This window comes from Anser anser, assembly GCF_964211835.1.
Source record: "Anser anser genome assembly, chromosome: 2".
Classification (NCBI taxonomy): Eukaryota; Metazoa; Chordata; class Aves; order Anseriformes; family Anatidae; genus Anser; species Anser anser.
In genome coordinates, this window is record NC_139721.1 from 22,221,140 (window position 1) to 22,243,036 (window position 21,897).

The 21,897-nt window shown below is 43.6% G+C and overlaps 1 long non-coding RNA gene across 1 annotated transcript in view; it reads right to left on the reverse strand.

Moving 5' to 3' along the window:
- Positions 1–21,846, reverse strand: part of LOC310893514 — a 59,505-nt gene extending 37,659 nt beyond the window's left edge. The window contains exons 1-2 of the long non-coding RNA XR_014579047.1: positions 19,255–21,846; positions 1–17,787 (exon numbers count right to left, since the gene is read on the reverse strand). The exon at positions 1–17,787 is cut by the window's left edge and continues 37,659 nt beyond it. This is a non-coding gene — a long non-coding RNA (uncharacterized lncRNA). The remainder of the gene's footprint in view (positions 17,788–19,254) is intronic.
- Positions 21,847–21,897: the final 51 nt, after the last annotated feature.

The window sequence follows — 21,897 nt, forward strand, 5'->3', positions numbered from 1 at the left end:
TACTGTTTGGTAGCGGATGTTGTGAGAAATGAGGTATATCTCAAACTGCAAACCCCCAGTTTTTGGATTTTTCCCCTTAACCTATCTCTGTTTTACCAGATTAAATCTACTTTACCTTAATCTAGCTCGGTCTGCCATCACTGATGGGCATCCCTCTCACCAAAGAGAGGATGTTATGAACAGAAACTCATGAGGCTCTCCCAGGTGACAGAGATGAGCACCACTGATAATAAAGCAGTGAGAAAAAAACTGTTTCTCCTCTATAGTGGGGTTTCAATAGCACGCATTAAATAGGATGTAAACTCACATGTGGGACTGTCAGGGGAAAACCAATCCAGCCTCGTTGCTCTGTAGGTTAGTATTACACATTTCATACAGCAAGCGAGGCAATGACTACGGAAAAAGCAAAATATATGATCAGGCAATTATCATTATGCAGAGGAGACTGAATTAAAATGGTACAGGACTTCCTAATCCTGGTGTTGCCTATCCTGGTCTGCTTGACCTTGCAGCCTTCCTGTTCTTTGAACAGAGATTTGGGGTTATAAACTAGTATTTATAGTACAGGAATACCCTCATTTTCCCCTCAAGACAAGATGTACCGAGGCAGTGCAGCACAGGCACAGCATCTGATCCAGCAAGCCTGCAATCCAAGGAGAGTAACAGAGAAGGAAGAGGATGAAGGAGAAATAAAACAAGCTGAAATGTGTATGGTTGTGTATGTGTGTATGTGCACACATACACAAATGCATTCACATATACCTGTATGTTACACGTGTACTGATGTAAAAACTCAGGATCTAAACTATATACATCCATAGATATATACAGAATTACATATATATATGTCTGAGTATTTACTGAAGCACTGCCTTTCCCCAGCTGCCTTGTAGCCTAGCTAACATACGGTGGCTGGTTTTCCTGCTGGCGTCATAGCACCAGCGAGCTGTGAGAGGCATATCAAAGCCAAGGCCCTCCAGATTTCTTCGGGGAGATGCTCCACACATAAGGTGGAATGCAGAGATATTGCAAAAATATAAGTGAAAGGAATGGGCAAATTTGCTGAAAGCTTCTAGGAAATTACCCTTCTAATTAGATTTGACTGAAAATGTTTTGAAGAAGTGTTTTGATGGGAAATGGTTTTAAAATGTCTTTTTTTTTTAATTCATTTTATTTTTATTTTTTAGAAATTTCCATTTAACCTACATGTTGAAGAAGGGAAAGCAAAACCACTTTTTTTTGTTTGTTTCAAAAATTAATTCTGTGTTTGTCATTTGAAAATTAAGACTCAGTGCATAGGTTTTAACATCAGGAAACACTTTTTACCATGAGGGTGACCAAGCCCTGGCACAGGCTGCCCAGGGGCTGTGGGGTCTCCTCCTTGGAGCCCTTCAGAAGCCGCCTGGACGTGGTGCTGGGCACCCTGCTCTGGGTGTCCCTGCTTGGGCACGGGTGGCACCGGGTGGCTCCAGAGGGCCCTGCCGGCCTCAGCCACTCTGGGATTCTGCTTATTTAGGCTAAATATCTAACCCTGATTACTTAGATTTCTCATTTATATGAAGTCATTTGCTCTCATCTGCAAATGGCAAAAGCCGTAGTCAGTAGTTTTCAGTTATTTTTGAGTCATTAAACCCTAAATGTTTTCCAGTAGAATTGCAGATTCCTCTCCAGTGAAGTGAAACCTATCTGCAGGAAGTTTAGTTTTCTTGCTTGTAGTTTACTGAATCCCCTGGTCCTGGGTCAGAGGACCCCAGCCAGGGTTCCAGAGACCCCAGATATGTAATTGTTGTTACGAATAACTTTTATTTTCTTAGAAGGACTTTGAGATCTATAAGGCACAATCAAATCGCTATCAGTGAGTAACATTTATTACACGTACATATTGAGACACATGGCATTACTTCCATCCTTCAGGTCCTAACAGAGATGCCCTGTAAACAGCTGTGGGCTATTCGTGGGACACACGTATTTCCTTGTCAGTCTTGCACACAGCAACCCTTGCTTCTAACCTCCGGTGTGATTTGTTTCTGGGATTTTATTGATTCATTTTTGAAGCAGACGATTACCTATTTCAAAACCAGCCTCACCAAAACCCAGCTTTGCAATCGAGCCAAACAGCCCAGGAAACCCACACAAACATTCTTTTGCTTTCTCGAAAGCCTGATTGTGCTGTGTACAGACTAACAAATCAACGTGCCTTCAGTGGTGACTAATGCTGTAACCTCCCTTGAAGAAAAAGACTGGTTTTGTGTGATCTGCTGTACTTAGCAAACCTGCCTTTCTTCATACTCACCAGCGTAAATAAAGACTAATTTAACTGAAATCAGTGGTTATACCAGTGACAAACTGGGGTGTAGTAAGATCTGATTCAAGCCCACAGGGGTGAATATACAGTTGTTGACAAGTGTGCATACCGCAAGCCGATGTCTAGGCTTTCAAAGAGACTGGGAAGCCCTGAAGCTGTGCCTTGTATCGTTAGGAGATGAAATCTGCCCTCTGGAATACCCCTTCTGATACTGATCTGACAGAGAAAGGAAGAGAAAAAATCCCCTGTTCTCTTTGACCTAGCTGGTATTAGTTAGCATTTCTCTACATATTAATAGCACTCAAAGTGCCCGCCCTTCCTTCAGGACCTGCAGTGAAGGGATGAGTGGAAGAGGAATGACTTTTCAGTGGAAGAAACTGATGGAGCGATGAATCGAGGAGACGGCTCCTTCCACAAGGCCGGGGAAGACAGGGACGGAATGGCCGAGGGGAAGCAATCACTCAAATGCCACAGCTTCTGAGAGACTTCATCAGATCCTTTTTTTTTTAACATTCAACCTTATTTCAGAACTGCATTCAGCTGCTGCAGCCTACACAGGGGCTCACCTGAGCACACTTGTCAGTCAGTGTTACAAGGCAGGGAAATGGTCTCTCTCTCAGGCTGCAGTTCTGTTTTTGTATTAAGCCTGGCTGCGTGGACCATGTGGATCAGAGTCACACCATAAGAGCACCCTGCCTTAAGTCTGAAGCTAAACACACATATATATTTTTTTCTTATTTCTGATATGATCTACTTGAAACACATGTACTCAACTCAGGAAGTCTCTAGTATTTTATATCCCTCCATAAAGGCACTTCCAAAAAAGCACCTGTGTGCATTGCAGTGTTTGCTAGAGGCACACTGGTAAATGGGTACTCTGTGTCCTTTCAGTTGGCATTAAGATTGTAATGAATCATTGATAAAGCTAATAATGTACTCAGTTTAATCTAATATTACAGCACAATAGCTGCACCCAGTGCTTACAGCACAGGAATATACAAAAGTAATTAGTTTTACACCACTGAAGCTAACTGCAGTTGAACCTCTCCAGGTTATGAAAGTTTGCTAAAGCAAGCGGTGCAAGCAATCACCATAGACTGCACAAGGGCTGACTTTTAAACAGAAGGGGCAGTCTCAGTGTCACTTTAACAAAAGAAAAAAATATATATACATCTCATGCAACCCGAGCAAAAAGAGCTATCAACACCTGCACGTGAAACTGAGCAACACGGGAGCATCTCTCTGGCAGGCATTGTTGCTTCCCATGTCTTTCGTGGGGCATGCCGTGTGTTTACCTTATGAGCTGACGCACTTCATTTGCAAAGTAAGTACAGATGGGCCAAAAGCAATCACAGTGCCGAAGCGAGCCCCTTTGCTGCTATGTGCCATAATAGCTCTTTGATGGAGTAACACGGTCATGGGCCAGCTGAGGCTCTAATCCACTCGCTCCCCGAAATGGCAAATCAAGCACTGTCTTTTAAATTGACATTTTTGTTTTTTAAACTTAAATCAGAATGTTATATTCCAGTGTACTACACCTTTAGGTAATATCAGTTGACAGACAGCCCTCATCAGGTATCATATCCTGCCCAAGTGAAAAAAAATTAGTTGAACTCATTCCTCTGACAGCAGAAGCCAAAACCAGATTTAGCCCAAATTTATGCTGGTCTGTGGATCATCCCAGTCCAAGACGTTCACAAGGGCATTTACTGCTACTTCGCTAGCAACAGTGCTGCATTTTCTGTCTCTTCAGAAACTGTAGTGTTAACTACAGCAAAAGAAGCAGGATAGGGTAGGAAAGGACAGAACAGGACAGTGTTGTCCGTGGGAGGAAGGCTTGCTAAATAGTCTCTCTTTCTCCTTGCCCACAATTTCTTTACCTCAGGATGAGAAGCTACAACAGCAGATAGCGTTACTACTCACCTGAATCACACGGGGTTGGTTTGTCCCGTGCTATCACAACAGAAGGATGTATTTCATGTTTGGTTATGACACGGCTACTCTTCTTCCTTAGGCGGCCAGACGTGTTGGGATGGAGCTGGGCTTCAGGTCCCAGCGAAGCCAGAAGGAACATCTACCATATTTCTGTGTCAGTTGTAGTAACAATGCTAAGGAAGCAAGAGAGCTCAGTGGAAAAAGTAGTCAAAAGAGATACGAAATGATAACACAGATGGAACAACACCAGGAAACTAGGGTACTGTAGCCAACTGAAATAACACTGACTATTGGAAAATTGATATTAATCTGGGAGATAGCCTGTCAGAGCTGAACAACAGGGCTTCAGCACAGTCCCCCTGCTTTTACCACCTCTTGGTTAGAACTTTAAAGCTGGTCTACTTCGTTGTATTTATTTTCAGAACCATGTCCAGCTGGGCTATGGATGAATTTTACAGAGGAAGTTCACTGCGTCTATCAACACAAGGGTGAGTTTTGCCAAAAACACAACTCTGCTGGTGGTTTGTTGAGTTTTCTAGTGATAGTCACTTCGAACTGTTATTTTGAGCGTTTTGCTGGGAAGCCTTTATCACCAGGACCACTTGTTTAAACAAAGAAGACGCTTACAACCACCAAATGTGGCTTTTAAATAGGGAAAGTTTCTGTAGGGTCACCATTTTGTCTCTAAAGTTACCATAAACTCCCATCAGCTACTTTCCTCTCTCTTTAGAGATCTATAATGATAACAATTATAATAGATCATAAAAAAATATGAGAGGTCCTAGCTGACTCGTTCCTACCCAGAAAAATAGGACCGACTTTGACTATTGTCCTTGCTATCCACAATTCCTGTCATCAGCTGACTGCAGTTAAAGTCTCTTCTGTTCCTGTGCTCATTTTCTTGCCATTCGGCCTGGTTTCCTTCAGTTTCTCTTTAGCTTTGCATAGAAAAGATTAAAAGAGACAAAAGAAAAGTGAAGAAAAAAGACCCAATTGCTTGAGCTGATTTTTCCTGGTGGCGAGAATGGCTGTCTCTTCAGAGAGACCAATTAACATTCTCGTCATCTCTCTGGACCTAATCTAAATATGAATAAAATATCAAACCCTTCCTAAAATTGTTCTTTGTTCTTCGTACCGTATTGAAATTAACTTTTTGACATGACGCCAGGCAGAACTTCAATACAAAATGCATAATTCCTCCCCCTCTACATTTGCATACCGAAATGCCGCTCCCTGCGCCACCGGCCACTGCTACTGTAACAATGGATGTCCAGTCTTCCCCAAAAGATCTTGAAGGTCATGCGTAACAATTCAGAACTGTCTCAAAAGTTTTTTTTTTTTTAGGGATCTGGATTATTACACATCATTTATGAACATAGTGCAAATTCTTTGATTTGCACCTTTTCATTGGCTCAAAGAAACGAGCTCGTAATAAGCATTGAACAGGTCATAGAAAGATGGAGAAAATCTTGTACGTGTGAACATTTGTAGGGTTCTTGCTCGTTTCTGGCTAATTATGGTCATTTCCACGTGTAATTACCCAAATTACTCTTGCAATCAATGTAATTGTGCTAAGTTTTTTAAAAATCAGCCTCATTAGATTTTGCCTGGTAAAAATATACTGTTTTAAAAATATATATGTATACATTTTGATCTTATGTTAGCTACCAACAGGGCTTTAAAAGAAAATAGGTTTTCTTTGTCCCTTTTTTTGTGTGCCTGTGCGTGTTGTATGACTTTCATTACGGTAGTCTGAACATTTTCTATTACCTCCTGTAAAAACCTATTATGTGTGTCTGCAAGTTATTGCACGGCACGCTTCCATTTTCAAACCTGTAAAACCTCCAGTGTTGATGAATGCGGAATTAAAAGAGCATTTCAAAACATGACCTGAATATTGAGCGTTTAGGTACTGCTCCCCTGAAATAACCGCGCTGGGAGATCCGAATGGTGGCACAAGGCACAGAGCTGTGCTGCTGGCTACTGCCACCACACCAAGATGTTTTGGAGGAAGAGTGCAGTATGCCAGAAGTCGATCCCAACAGTTTTGACTGTGTTCTTCCCAGAACATAGCATGCTGCCCCTCGCTGTCTGAGCCCAGCATCTCTGCCTGGCCACCCACCTTGCTGCTCTTGTTTCCTTTCCAAAAAATTCCCTGCCTTTACGCAGTCGTTCACATGGAGAAACTATAACTGCAGCAGGGTGCCCCAAGTGTCCTTGACTGTGGCTAGCATCCTTTCGTACGACCTTCCCGTGCTGTAAGTGAGCATTCAGGCTGGCATCACAATCGTCTGGTGCCCAAAATCAGAGAGAATTGCGGCTTGTGCTTTGGGGTGAGAGGTAGGAGTAGAGCTCATCCGTGACAAGGCTTGGGCTGGCCGCAGCTCTGCTCCAAGGGCGCATCAGAGGGATGCTGCCCGTTCTGCTGTGCATGTATCCCACTGCCACGGGAGATCCAGCTCCGTACCAGCACTGCAGCTACACCAGGAGGTGATAATTGTCGAAAGGGTAGCAGTAAGTGCCGTGCTGAGTGTGAACATTCACTGATATGTTGCTGCAATCCTCCGTCTGAAGGATACTTTTTCACACTGTGTTTGCTTTTGGAATAAAAAGCTATTTGCTCATCAGCAGTAGGTACTTGATTCTCTCTTCTCTGTTTAGCTAAAATAAATCTCTTGTGGTCCTAGGGACATGCCAGGATTAGGATTTATTCTAGAGAGGAAAGCACAAAACAGGAGAGGAAGATAGGTGCAGAATTTCGTTAAACAGGACAACAGTTAAACAGTGAATTTGGTCCTGAGCACTGACTGAGCAGCTCTGACAGGGGCTGCAGAGGTTGTCCACGTGAGCTGAGGCCAGCATCTCCACCTGGCCAGCTGATTTCCCCAGCAGTGGCCACAGCAGATGGTGCGTGGGGGGCAGGGATAGCAGTGGGCTGAACCCCAGGTCAGCTCCTCGATGGGCTGCACGCGGAGCCAAGCTGAGTGCCTCGACTCTGCAGCCCGCAGCGTGGTCCCACGGGAGCGAGGGCAGGATTTAACCCACGTGTTCTGCTGGAAAAAAAAAGCAAGTGACAAGCCTAAGCGCAGCTTTTTCTCTTATCTGAAGATCTGTTGCTTTCCATGCCTCCCTTTGATTGTGAGGGAGGTTATTCTGAAGTCATCTGCAACAGCTGCGCTGTAAAATACCTCAGTCGTGGTTTTAAGCAACCCAGAGCAAAAAAAAAAAAATAATAAAAATCACAGTTCTTTAAATAAAGATGCACGTATTCTTGTGACATTTCCATACAATTGCAATTTCCAAGGGAGCCAAACACTCATTACTACACAGACTGCTCTTTAGAGGCCAAACCTGGTCTTTAGGCAGAAAAAAAATCCCCATTTGGTCAGGCTTATTCATACAGCCTACAGTTTTATTTGAATTCTGTATTGACTGGGAAAATTTTAAACTAGACTGGACAAGTAATTAGATTAAGAGTACAACTGTATTAAAAAGCTCTGCGTTGGCAGAGAAATGGCCCTGCCACGGGACCTGAGGATCTTAGACTGCATGTAGTTTCCAGGAACCTAGACTTAGAAGAAACGTGTCGTGTAACAGTGTATTGCAACCATGGGGAGGAAGATGAGGGTAAAGAATGGCCCGCAAGTGGTTAATCAAACTAGGACTTAAAAGGCCACTCAGATGTCCAACTTTCTTTTTTCTTTTTTCTTTTTTCATATGGTATATCACAGTTTAACGAACAGGGAGTATTGCAGACTCTGTCTCCCCCCGTTCAGGATGGTGGAGATCATTTTTTCTCCAGCACACATTCACACAATACCCCTGGGGCAGCCACGCTCATTATTTCTGTGGAACACCATTTTCCCCTGCTTTTATTAGAAGCTAGCAGCTGGAAAAGCTGAGGAGCCAGCAACATGTGATCAGGCAAGTCTGTGGGGACCACCAGGCAGCTCTCCATAGATCACAGTTGGAAATTTTGAGACAGATGGAAAAGAGTTGGTCTTGTTCTCCGCGCACTGACACTGAGACACTATGCTTAGGTGTGCCAGGAAGGATATTTAGTAGAGTATTGTATGGGTTAAGTCATGTTTTTTTGAATTGTTCTATTAATGACCTAAAGGCAGGAGAAAAAAAAAATAGACAAATGAAATATTGCATGCTGTGCATGCAGTATTTCCAAAGCTGTACCAAAGTCTTGGCCTTTTGGCTAAGATGTTAGTAAGCATGATCATTCGTGTGAAAAACAAGAAGGGACAGGAAGAACCTGCAGAACACCAAGGGAAAATAACCTCATTGAAGTTCTTGTCAGGCTCGTCAAGACCGGAGGAGACACCAGAGCTGGGGAATGACCAAGCTGCAGAGAACTGGGGGGCACAGCAGTGCTGTGCTCCAGCAAACTCTGGCCGAGCCCCTTGGAATAGCTCCGTGTGTTTCCCGAAGGAAATGCCTTCAACCCTCTCCTCCATACCTGCTCGTGGATATGAAGGCAGGGAAAGTGTCTTCTTCCCGGGCCTGTATTTTCAAATTGTCTTTCATTTACCTGTCTCTAGAGAATGGCACTTGGATTAGATATAGACCAAACGGCCAGCTTACTTACTGATAAAAAAAAATTGCTTATTGGTGCATTCCAATGTGAAGAGATCCTTGGGCGACTGTGATGAAGGAACCTTGACACTGAAAATGCTCAGAATGTACATTTAGGTGCTTTTCTCTAGCAGTGGGAACAGTAGCCAGGGACTTGACTAAGTCCTGTTCAAAACGCCACCTGTGGCTTTTCTTGTTGCCCTGCTACTTCATTCCATACATGAATTATTGTGAATATTTCTCTGGTAGTCGGTGTAGGAGTCCCTGATATCCTGTTAGTGCCAATTTCAGCTTCTAGAAACATAATATTAAATATTATGGATTATTCTTCTTACAATTACGCTAGCCCAACAAGTTAAATTGCTCAACTGGTTTCAGCTCAACTACATTTGTGGCTTTAGGACTTCTGGTTTCTCCAAAACAGTGCATACATTAGTGAAGTGCCACTTGCCCTCAATTTCCCCTTTTCTAGAGATAAAAATCTGTTCTCTCCAAGCATTTTGCTTGAATTAATTTCTTGGCCAAATGCAGTGTTTTATCACCTTCAGACTCCTGCAATACTTCTGAGAAGGCCAGCACCGACAGCCTCACTGCTCCTGTTATGTACGTGTGTGTGCACGTGTAAAACAGAACACCAGGCCTCACAACAAAAATATATATTCAAATTACAGGTTTACTGGCATCATGTCTTCATGCTGTGCTAAAATAATCTCCTGCAGTCTATATTCAGCGCTGCTATTTATGCATCCTACATTTTGCTTCGCAGTAAGACAAAAAGCAAGCAGGCCACCATGGGCCTGGTGTTGTGAGGCTGTGAACACCCTCCTCTCAGGGCACTTCCCAACCTATTAGCACTGAGGGTGAGTGTTGTTTTTAGCAATGTACTTAGAATTATTCTTTTTTGGCTTCTGTGCAGGGAACATGGGCCTGGACTCAGAAACGCAAAGAGGCTAAAGAGCAGATGCTCCAGAGTAGTTTGCCATCTCCTATTTTTATATCATTCACTCCCTCAAAGCCTCAGCGATAAGAAAAGGGAATTGTGGAAAACCTCTTACTGTTGGTTTATTCACAGCTGGACAGTCCTAGCATTTCGCCCAGAGGCTGGCTTCAAGCCCCTCCACAGCTACACAGGCCCACGAGTCAATGGCCACGAGCTGTGGGGTTTGGGTGCCCACACCACTGGCATCCCACACAAATCCCAAACCCTCCCTGCCTCCGAGCAGGAGGCCTTTTGGGGAGCCCTCGTTCACTTGGTAAGCCTTATAGCTCCTGTGATCCTATATTTTCTCGTTCTCCTCATTCTTTAGTCCTGACATGCTTTAATCCCACCTGGGGCACTCTCAACGCCTTTTACTTGGCTGGAGCATCCCTTGCATAGCTCTGGTACCGCACAAACACTTAATCAAGGTTTCATGTGCAATAAAGAGGAATAAAGCTAACAAGCTGGCTAGGTCACATCTCTGCACAGAAAAAAAAATTAAAAAATCCTTGCAAAGAGCCGTCAGTGTGTCCTGTCCCTCCAGTTGGCTGTTGTGATCTGGCTGACAAAATCCTCCAGCTGCAGAAAATTTGGCTTAAGGATCTTAGAAATAGGATAAGAGTTTATTTGCAAATTAAACTATGATGTAAGCTATCATCACTGACTAATTATAGCACTTCGCTTTTAAGTATGAGCATTTATTATACCAAATAATTCTGCAGGAATCACTATCTAGGTTTTAGTAACGCTGTGGAGGAAGAAAGGAAGGAGCAGTTGATATATTTTGTGATATTTGACTAATTCTGATATTTGACTAATCTGCTCACGTTACCTAACCTTAGCTGTTCAAATGGTATGCATGAGTCTAAGCTCATAATCTGTGCTTTCTCTACACGGAAAGACAGACACAGGCAGAAAGTGACTCGTACAACTTCTTCGGTGACAACCAGTTGACATGGGGCTACAGTATGCCATGGGAAAATGGCACGCACTGGCTATATGATAAAATATTTACATTAACCTATGACTTCAGTGTCAGAATATGAAGTGTTTTCACTATATCCATTCTTCAGAACAGTATGGGATTTCTTTCATATCCTAACTCCAGGTGCTCAGGCCCCAGGTGTTTTTGCTCACTGTGGTATGTAAAAAATAAAATAAAATAAAATAAATAAAATAAAATAATAATAATAATTCTTTGTGCATTCCTATTACTAGATGATAAGAACTCAGTTTGTGAGCTGGAAATTTCCTAGGCTTTTTCCTTTTTTGTCAATTAATTGAAAAAAAAAAAAAAACAAACATCCCTCCATACCTTTGACAACTACTTTAAATTTACCCTGGGGGCTGGGAGGCATTTCACCCGTGTAAATGGTAACCTAGTAAAATGCCAGTGGTGACACCACATCCTAACATCTAGCTGCACGCACAAAGAAATTGCAAACTGCAAAGTGATCCCATCAGAGCAGTGGGGAATTGCAGGGAATGCAAAGATTCAGTCCTCATAAATGTAAAATCCTGCAAAAGGGAGAAACAAAAAATATAGAAAGCAAATGACAGATGGGAAAGAGTTCAAAGAATTCATAAAAATAAGTTTATTGTCATTTTGTCTTCCTGTTAGGCAGTGATGTTGTTTTGTTCATGTAACCAAGCAATACAGTTGTCACGAGGCAGGTGGGAAATCAGAAGCAGGAGCGTGTCATGAGATCTCTGCTGTCAAGCCATGAAAAGGATTTCAGCTGATGGCACTGGAGTATCTGTCATGTCTAAGGTAATTACCCCACTGAGCCCTGTCTCTAGCAATGGGCAACGTCAGGGGCTGCAGAGGAATTGCTCTGCTATGAAGCCTGAACGCACTTGTGGAAGTGTAAACTCTTCCCTGGGCTGTGGTTAGCAGATTGCATCATTTGCCTATTCTTGTCCTCATCTTTGTAGTTATGTGAATGTCTTACTGCTCATAAACTCATCCAGCCTCTTTATTGATCATAACCTCTTATCCAGCCAGTACCCTCAGGATCTGGGTGTAATTATGAAGTCGGTCACCAAGAACACCAGACCCTGTACTTCAGGTCCCAGATCTGACAGCTAAATAGGGGCGACCTGAAGCTTACAACGTACACTCCTTGCCGTTGCAGAGAGACATCCACAGGAGCAGAGACCTGTGTGGCCAGATACCGTTCCATGGAATAATATTGTACCAAACCTCTTAATCTTTGCTTTGTGCTAACTCAGCACTCCCTATTGAAGCGAAGGGCAGAACAATTAAGCAGCAAAGGCCAGACCAGGATCTCGGAAGAGTGTTGCCAGCAGGTCAAGGGAGGTGATCCTCCTCCTCTACTCAGCCCTGGAGAGGCCTCACCTGCAGCGCTGTGTCCAGCTCTGGGCTCCCCGGTACAAAAGGGAAATGGAGCTGCTGGAGCAAGTCCAGAGGAGGGCTACGAAGATGATGAGAGGACTGAAGCATCTGTCATACGAGGAGAGGTTGAGAGAACTGGGCCTGTTTAGCCTGGAAAAGACTGAGGGGAGACCTCATTAATGTGTATAAGTACCTGAGGGGAGGGTGTCGAGAGGATGGAGCCAGTCTCTTTGCAGTTGTCCCCAGCGACAGGATGAGAGGCAACGGGCACAAACTGAAGCACAGGAGGTGCTGGCTCAATATGAGGGGGCACTTCTTTACTGTGAGGGTGACAGAGCACTGGGACAGGTTGCCCAGAGAGGCTGTGGAGTCTCCTTCTCTGGAGATATCCAAAACCCACCTGGAGGCCATCCTGCGCAATGTGCTCTAGGTGACCCTGCTTGGCAGGGGGGTTGGACCAGATGATCTCCAGAGGTCCCTTCCTACCTCGGTCATTCTGTGATTCTGTGATCTCAAGATCACAACCAATTGTGTTCCTGTGCACATTAACGCTGCAACAGCACAGAGCATTTCTCAGCCTGGAAGGATGGCGAGCTGTTGTTCTTCACTGTGCTCTGTGGCTGCACAGCCAGCTGAACCCATTTAGAGCTAGCGCAGATGTATCTACATACTCTGCACTATAGATAAACCTCACAACAGTGTCAGAGAGCCTGCCTGCTGAGCAGTGTGACTGCCCTTTTGGTGCCTCAGATAGAAACCTGGACTGTGGGTCAAACCTGTGGTCAAACTTTATCAAAACTTGAAAAAACAAAACAAAACAAACAAACAAAAAAAACATTGAACAGGTTTCAGTGTTAAGTGTCATTTACAACCCTTTAGGGGGATAAATGTGGTGCAGAAACAGCTTCCAGAAAGCGATGAGTAGCACTGCAGTCTCCAGAGAGGACTCACTTCTGCAGGTCTCGTGGTAGACTGCATCTGCAGTGAGCACAGGATTAGGAATGGTATCTGAGGGAGAAAGTGATCTCCCAAAAAGCAGGTGAAACCCTAACCCTTCCTTCTAATCACCCAGACTTTGTGAGTCACTACCCTTGGGTGAGAGGAAATCTCTGTCCGTATATCTTGGCCAGAACTGAGTGCGGGGGGGCAGAGGGGAGGGTGCAGAGTGAGTGAAGTCTTCGGTGTCATGTGTCCGGCTGATCTAACGCAAAAATAGAAAGGAATCAGGGGAAAAGAAACCCTGTGAAGACAAGCCAAGAGGGAAAAAAAAAAAAAGGAAGCAACACCACCACACGCTGCACCTTCTGCAGGCACAGTCCTTGGAGGAGCCAAATCTACTCATTCCTGCCTTGATGACTTTGGGACAGTAGGCAAATTCCGGCATGAAAGAAAGTAAGAAGCTAACTCAAGACACCTGGCTGTAGAAATTAACAACTGTGGCCTAAAGCATATATGAAATATATTTCACATCAAATCAATTCAGTTTTCCTTCTGAGGCCAGGCAAAGCAGGCACACCACCCAAGAGCTGCATCGCCCCATCTGTAGCACGGCAGAGGGGAAGCCAGGTGGAGCTTCCTGGGGACCTTGTTGGACAGCAGAGGGACGAAGACACATAACAGCACTTTCCTCACTTTGTCATCAATGCAAGCGCACGTAAACTCCCCCGTGAATAAACTGTGCAGTATGTTTTCTCGTCCTGTGGTTTTGAGCACGATACTGGACAAGACTCTGCTAGATGTGCTCCAGAGGATTATCCCGCAGCTGGCCCCATTACGGAAAGCTTTATGGACAGACCCACTGCCCATTCTCAACCACGTGCAGCTGATCCTCTGCCAGATACCCTGGTCTGCAGCCAATCTGAGGTATTCACAGGAATGTTTGGCCAACAATGTAGTTAAAGAGCTAATGGACAGCATTATATAAAACATCCAGACCTTCCCAGTGAACCCATTGGGATTCACTTCTTGCCTTTCATGGGCCCACAACCTATGTGTTGTTTCACTGAGTAAAGGCAGACGGGACTGTTCATCCCTACGCAGGCAAGAAACTGAGCTGTCAAAGGCTTCAAGAGTGCAGGGAGGAGCTAGCAAGCAGGCAGAAGTACTTCAAATTCCCAAACAAATATTAATAGGTTGAAAAAGCTATTTAAAATGCCCATTTATGCTTGAAGTTGCTCTTCAAGCAAACTGAAAGAAAGGACTCCACAACACTCCTGGGCTGTTCTCACCCCTCACAAGCCCTCTCGGTGCACAGACTAGAAGGAAGAAGCTTGAGGGACATCCTCCCTTCATCTCTCTCCAGGCCTGGAGCTCACAGGGACCACCTTTGAAGTCTCATGGACTATCTGCCAGCTCAGCTTCCTTTCTTGCACATTCCCACCAGGAAAGCATATTCCCACCAGGGCTGGATCTGCAGCTGGTGGTAATACTGCTGGAGGTAGCTGTATTGCCACTCCTCTGCCGTAATGTCTTAGAGGGCCCTACTGCAGCACGGATCCTGAAGATACCTGTAACTTGATTGATCTTCACTGACATTTCTCCTTCCCTGTAGCCTGGTCAGAGTGTTGAGTAGCCTGAAAACCTTTGGCTGCTTCAGATACTTCCCTTGGACATGGAAGGGACATTTGAGACCAGCAGTTATCTCCCAGTCATGCTCCATCATGGCCAAACTAGGCACGTCCTGGTATGATGCCCACCATGAATCAAAACTATTTAGAGCTCTCTGTCAAAGATTTAGCTATGTACCGTTCCTGGGTAATCTCACAGCACTGAAACCGTTGCCATCCCTCTGTGCAATGACTGTCCCAAAAGGGACCTGAAGTCACGGGAACTACTGGAGAGACCGGTGGATCTGGGCCCTCTTTTCCACAGGACCTTGCTCTGTTACTGCCTTGTGTCTGTAGCCAGCTTCATACGAGGGAGCAAGAGGTTCAGACCTCACCCTGGAGGCAGTCTGGAAGGCCCACTTCTGGCTATGCTGAGGAAGGAGAGACAACAGAGGAGACTTTGGGGCGAAAGGTAAAGGCTGCAAGTGATGCTTAACGAGGGTCATGCTGAGAGCAATCGCAGTAAACAGCAAACTTGCCAGAGACCTTGGCAAGGAGGCAAGCACAGTCACAAGTGCAACGCTCGTGGTGAAACTGCCACCCTGGGGGTGGCCTGAGCACACAGAGGAGAGCAGCTCTGTCTCGCAAGCAGAACTCACCCCTGGACACTGGGAAGGTCCAGACTCCCTCAGAGTGCCCTACTCACATCCCCTGCCCTCAGGCAGCAGCTGGGCCTGCAGGATGTTTTATTGCAAGTGGGAATTGCTGGACAACCTGGTGTAGCTGTCTGCACCTCCCCACGCCGAGCGAGCATGAGTCTGCCCCGGTGAGGCCAGGAAGGATGACGCAGTTCTGGAAGGCTCTCCCTGTACAGAGGTCCTGTGTCCTGCTGCTGCTTGCCTCTCGGCTCTCAGAGCCACAGTCGTCATATCAGACACCATCAGCCCTCTAAGCGAGGACTAAAGGCAACCACTCCTCAACAACCCCGTCTCTGTCCCTTTCCACATGACAGCACACACTGAGCTCTGATATCCTGGTATCAGGGATGATGAAAGCCATCCTGACATCAGGGATGGTGAAAGCCATGTGGAGTCTCTCCATGACGATGTGTCAGGACACTGAGAGCACCCACAGCCCTGACCTCCCCAGGCCTCCCCTCCTACCCATGGCCTAAGACCCCATTTCAGCCCCCCCTGGGACACAGGAGAGTCAGGTTGTGACACCTCCCTCGCTGTCTTTGCCGGACATGGGCTCGTGCTGGGTGTGCAATGCCTGGCACAACCACAGGTGAGTGTGTGGAAATTGGGTGGCGTGGTGTCATGCCTACCCAGAATCTCCTCTCCATGTCATCCAGGCTGGCAGCTGGCATCCTGGGTGCAAACATATGCTGCCTTCAGGTCCACTGATCTCCTTGCAGTTGGCTTGAGGCAGCTCATTGTGGGGTGCTTCTGCAGAGCTCTGATCAGCAGCATGAGGACGTGCAAAGGGACAAGACTACAAGGCCCACTATGACACTTCTGAAGATCTCTGTACCATCAATAGCAGACCGTGGCCATAGCACACATCAAGGTGGGACCTCCAAGGGCACCGAGTACCTCCCCACTGGCCTCCCTCATCTAAATCTGTATCTAACCTGTAGATACACTGCAGGTGAGCCACCCTATTAAGGGATCTGCAGCAATAGGGCAACTAGTGGAGTGGGACTTTGGGGTGCAATTAAAGTGTCACCATGAAAATAGGGGTGCTCTGTTTGTGACTCTGAGGACAGCTAACTCTGAGCAGACATTAACTCCTCACAGAAGGGCAAACCTAAATATTCTCTGGCTCTGCTGAAGATGGACTGTACATGCTGCTTGAAGGGCCCTCTAGCTGATTTGAGACCAACTAGAAAACAAAAAAAAAAAGCTTTCCTAAGCAGGGCTATTTCTGCCATGACTTTAATCTTTTCACATCTAGTGTTGCTGATGAAAGAGTTATTTAAAAAAACCTCAAGCACTTTTCCCTTTATACAATTCTTTCCCCCTATCCCACTGTCCTCATACTTCAAGCAGCAAAAACAGTCTTGCTCAAGCTTTCCAGAAACAATTTCACCTTTGGGCAGAGACTAAGCACATAACTTCTCAACCCAGAAAAACAGAAGTTTCAGTCTGTTCTGAGTAACAGAGGAGGAAAGCCCAGGGGACTAGAATGGAAACAGCATTGTGCAATAGAAACGATAGTCTGCTGCTTTTCACAATATTACTCTTGCTGGATTTTCTTTTTTTTCTTTTTTTCTTTTTTTCTTTTTTTTCTAACAAATTAGAGCTACTCAAGGATACAGGGAATGATAGCAGCTGACCTTTAAAAAGGACTAGCTCCAAGAAAGTACATAGTTATCACATGAGCCCCTTGCAACTCCTCACCCATAGGTACCTGACTTCCAGAAGTCACCAGAGCTTAAGCATAATGTGCAGAGGTGGAGTTTTGGGTGTTCACAAAATTTTAAGCTCATTAATGATGCTTTTGCAGACTTTCGGAGCCTTGCAAGTTGAGCGATATCTGATCTGTGTCTAGGAACAACTTTTTGGCACACTGATTTCTCTAAATTGTTCTATTCCAGGTCTTTTTAGGGGGAGGCATGGCTCTAAATAACAAGGAGAATCAGTGCATTATAAAAAGACATCTTTAAAAAAAAAAAAAAGGGAATTTTGAAACAGAATAAAGGAACAAAGAAAGCTCAAGTACATAATTTTACCTACATTGAAAAATGTTAATGATGGCGTTGTTATGCTGCAACAAATGTGCTTTTCTAAAAATGCCTACCAGATTGCAGAGGAACTGGGACGATATAAGGATTTCTAAGATTTTAGAATTAGAAAATATGATTTTTTTAGAATTTCAGGATTTATTTTTTTGGCAGGGTAACAGAGTAATTCCCACTTTGCACCTTACATGCTGCTTATGATCATAATTTACCAGCTGGCACTAACACACAGAAGAATATGGCTCCCTGCTATATGGCATACCTTACATAATGTTGTTTGTTTCCAGTATTTCATGTCAAGCAAACACTGCACATTTCATACACCATGGGATTTCAGTACTGGAAAGGAAAAAAAAAAAAAGAAATAATTAATGGGAGCTTTCTCTAAATATCACAGAAAGTGCCTTGCAGAGACATCTGGTATGTGCAGAGAGATGGACTGGATGACTTGCTACTCTTTTCCCATATACACCGTGAGACTAAGAGTTTCTAGAAATTGGCATAAAACACAACCTGTCACCCGAATTCAGTTGCCACATGGCTAGCACAGTTATCTGTTTGCTAACTAGTTGTCTAGTCTCTTCAGCGTCGATGAAATCAAATCTATTGTGCCACGAAAAAAAATGTTCGTATGACCAGTTGTCACTGTTACTATATCGGATAAGCATAAAGTGCCCCAAAAATGTGACAATAATCAGATTTACTGATGGGAAACTTTAAAAATCAAGGGCTCCCTCCTTCAGTCGAGTTCTCCATTTACAAGGCTCCAGCTTGTGCCCGTTACTCAGACAGAGCTTGCTGAAGTCAGTAGAACTAACCGTAGCAGACAATGTGGTATCAAGCCCAGGGAAAATATAGTCTTATTTTTCAATTTCATAAGAGCTGGAAATTAACTTACTTAATTATTTTAAAGAAATTTTCTTTCTTGGGGAAGGCATGTTCTGGGACCTGTAGTTCTAGGTATCTTAAATTTTCTATCCTTTTTTTATCTTTATTGACTACTACAGTAACTGATTCGAACAGATGATGTAACTGCACGATATATGAGGTGTTTGAAATGGCTATGGAAGCCTTCATCTTTAATGTTTTATGACATGCTGAGAATTTGGAAATTCTCTGCCTGCACATTATTTACTGGTATCTTGCCACTTTGTAGCTTGGATCAGTGAGAGCATCTACCTCATCTTGCTCTATCTGATACTAATTCATTCTCCTAGGCATTTTAAATGTGCTTCTTATTATAGCACTCCTGTATTTAAATATCCTTTCATTTTATCTTCAGGTTAATTATACCTTTTGAGAAAATCCTAATTTGGATTTCTCCTGTTGTATATATTTTTTAATCTGCTCCACTCAATACAATTGATGACAATCAGCACGTGGCAAAAGATTTTTCACAGAGTCAACAGAAAACTGACAGAATTCAACACTTATTCCAGTTCCTGTGCACTTTGTATCTTGGCCATAATAATATATGATATATTTATCAGTTATATATTGACATTTATTAGTATTGCATATTTTTTCATGCCTTGTCTAAGGATATATTTTGCTATCAATGGATTTGGCAGATATTTTACTTTTTCAAAGGCTTTTGTCCTTTCTTCTTCAGGTACAAGTCAGAATACATTTCTACACTAAATTTTCTCCAATGGCAAAATTGATATAAATCCTCTGTGTTTCCCATGATGCTTGCTGCTGCTGCCACATCAATCTTCTGCCATGCTTTTTGTGCAAATACAGCCATTTGTGGGGTAACACTGCAAGACAGATTGGTAAAATGAGGGGTGCTAAAAATAAACTCACCAGAAAGAACACTTTTGGCAAGAGAGATTAGCTGGTAAATCTAGGAAAGTAGTGGGTCCTCAAACAGGGGGGTTCTTCAGAACACGATGAAAGATCAGAGACACAAATGTGTTTGTCAGAAGAGGAAAGGCTGAGGATGTCTCTTTCTCCCTAAAAACAATGAACTGGAGACCAGATGATGGCAGAGGCTGTAGGAAATACAAAATTATCTACAGGAAAAAAAAAAAAGAAAGAAAGAAAAAAATAGAGATATTGGCTTTGGAGATTTTATTTTTAAGATGTTGGAATATTCACTAAAAGATTTCAGAGAGAGTCAGATGTGGGATCAGACGGATGGAAACATTTAGCCATCATGTTTGATACTCTTCCAATATAAGTTAAAAGAACTGAACATAAACACTTGAAGTTCTGGCCCAGGATACAGTACCCTTTCATATGAGATATGAACCTATGCTGAGACCAGCAGTCCATACTAGCATAGATTATGAGAATATACTATATTAACAGGTTATCCATGTCACACCCATTCTCCATTCCCTACCACCGAGGGAAAAAGCACTTTTCTTTCTCAGGTCTGTCCACTCACCTCCTCTGTGCATGCTGATATGATTTCTGCCCTTCCACATTTGACAGTGTGCTGTGTGTGCTTATATCTTTTTAGGACGTACCAGCTGCTTCGTTTGGAGGGCAGTATTTTTGTATTCTGATATACTACTTTGTAGTTTTCTGCCAGCAGCTGTATTAAATACCCAGCTATCTAGACAGAATGTTTCAATCCTAGATGTTCTCCAGAAAGTGATTTGGAAAGACAGTCTTGTTTGTTTTCATAAATTTTGTATACTTCAAAAAATGCACTGTGCATGAGGTATTTCCTCTTTGTTAAAAGGTCTGGGCAGCCCCTTCTTTTCCTTAGTACCTCTTTGTCATCCTGTTCTATAATAAGAAGAAGAAAGCAAGCAAACACATAAATATATCCTCCCTATAAATCAAAACAAACCTCTGTTGTCTTTTGGATGTATTGCTTGTGCAGAAAAGATTCTCTTTCCTCCCTGTGCTTTCTGTATTTTGCTAATTGACTATTTTGAATGCTTCTGTCAAAAAGCACCTACTTAGCTGCAGGCTCTCTGGTGCAACGCTCTCAGGAGGGCAGCTGGCTGGAGGTTTCTGTTTTTTCCCTCATCGGCTTCAAGGAGAAAACATCTGACCGCCACAATGACCACTCTATCTCCCAGTGCAGAATTTTAAAACGCCTGGACTCTGCTCCCCTCCTGTTTTCCAGCATTAGCCAAGAGACCTCAGAATATTTTTACTGAATTGCTGAATCCCTCTGGACATTTAGAAACCAAGACATTACTGCATTACTTTGCTTTTGTCGTTGCTGTTTTTCCTTTTAGTGCAATTGACAATTGCACATTTGAGTTGGTAAAATGGTTTGCTGTTCCTGTCCCAGTCAAAATTTGCCTTATCATACTATTCTGTATGCTGTCTATTCCCCTCATTTTCTACCCCTCATTCATCTTGTCTTTCCTTTTTTCCCCTCATTTTATGGATGTCACTTCTCTACTTCATTTCTCTGTACCAAATGTAATACAAAAAAAGTGTGCAAGACTTTACCCAGCAAAGTTATATATAACATTTTTCTGCTTATGTTGTCGTGATGATACAGTGGCACTACTGACAAGCCTTTAAAGACACGTACATGTTTGCAATAGCAGAGCCCAAGTAACTCATCTTTCTACTAGCTTTCACAAGCAAAGAAGAAACTGCCATTTTTTGTACATAACAGCAAAACTCCAGCATAATTTTATTGTTGTTACCCTCATTTCCCACTTGCCCTCCCCATTTGTTTTAAGTGCCTATTCTGTTATTTCAGATTAAGTATCTCACCGTGGAATGACTTAGATCCACCCTTAATTTTAATCCACACTGGAAGCTGTCCTACTGACTTAAATAGATCTATGCACATAAATGAAGCTAAGTATATGTACAATCCTTTAGCAGACCATACATTGCAAATTCCATAGGAAAAGCATGGCACATTTTAGTCATTTTACAACATTTGCACATTAAATGCAGGTTGGATAATTGGTAACTATTTCCAGAGTTAAGCTTTTAGGTTTCAAACCAGCTTAATGGAAGCACCACTGTTCATCTATAAACAGGGGATAAACTCTGGTTCTGGAGAATTCAGAGTTGCCACTAGAAAGTATGAATGATTAACTGGAGAAAACAAAAGGCACAAGATTTAAGACCAATGTAATAACTACGTATGCAAATAATTCTTGCAGCACGCCAGAGGAGAGTGATTTGGAGTTGGCCCTGAAGTGGAGGTCAACAAAACGGAGGTCAACAAAAAAGACAGCTAAGGTATTATTGCAGATAGGGAGTCCTGTGAGAAAAGTTGGGGGAGGTCAGCAGCAAAAGGAGAAAGGAACCCAAGAGAGGGGCAGCCCAGCACAGCAAGCATCCTTATAATAATAATCTATGATTATTCTCACCCTGGCACCCAGAAGCCAGAGGCTGACTGCAGTTATGCAAAGGGAGAACAGGGCTGCGCAATCAAAGCTGGGGGGCTCCTGGACAAAATTTTGGGGAGGGTTATCTTTCCAGTCGCCTGAATGTGAACTGGCAGCGTGCCCAGGT